The following is an 814-nucleotide window of genomic DNA, read 5'->3' as shown; positions in this document are numbered from 1 at the left end:
ATTTGAGTCGGCGATCTTCTAGCGATTGGCGTCTAATAAAATTATTTGAGTTCCCACAGTTGACTCAGGACTTCAGTGGCAACTATTTGACACTTCATTTTCATATTGTGGGTAACTGCCCTTGGGGCAGTTACCCACAATATTTGTATGTGAGGGCCGCCTACGACCGAACCTATTCGTTTGATCGCTCTCCATTCGAGGTCACTCAAATGAAAGAACATCTCAAGCGTTGCGTGATAACCTTCTTGAGGGGCTGGAAAGCTCCCTCCTTCTTCATCCAACATGTCCATGTTGGATGGAACATGCGTGGGCCGTTGAACGGACTACGAAGTGCTACCAGGTGTAACGGGGCAGCTTTCACTAATACTGATTAGTACTAGCTAACCTTACACTGATTACAGTGTAGGTAGGGTGTCTCGAAACTTCACGTACACAAGAGTTTAGAGGAAGGTTTCAAAGTAGCAAAGATCTTTAGCTACCAAAGGTAATTCAATGGATTAGAATTAGGAAAAAGTAAAACTGTATTAATATATTTAGTTTCCTTCGTAACGATCTTCTATCTACTTCTGAACTTATTATGTTAACCATTAAATAAATATAGCGCCCCCTTGCGCACCGCACAATCTTGTCTATTAATGATTGGCGGGGTTGATTTAAACTTAACCCAACGAATCAATAGAGTAAATGTCTTATTGCATCAATAAAACCAAATTTGGTATTACTGGGACTATTAAAGTCAACATTAAAAAATATAATAATTTGTACCTCTTTGTATATTTCCTCTTATAGGAAACAGTTATTGTTATTCCTATTA

The sequence above is a fragment of the Bremia lactucae genome, linkage group LG14, assembly GCF_004359215.1.
Source record: "Bremia lactucae strain SF5 linkage group LG14, whole genome shotgun sequence".
Lineage (NCBI taxonomy): Eukaryota > Oomycota > Peronosporomycetes > Peronosporales > Peronosporaceae > Bremia > Bremia lactucae.
The sequence above is the reverse complement of the archived record's forward strand: the minus strand, read 5'-3'. Positions refer to the sequence as shown.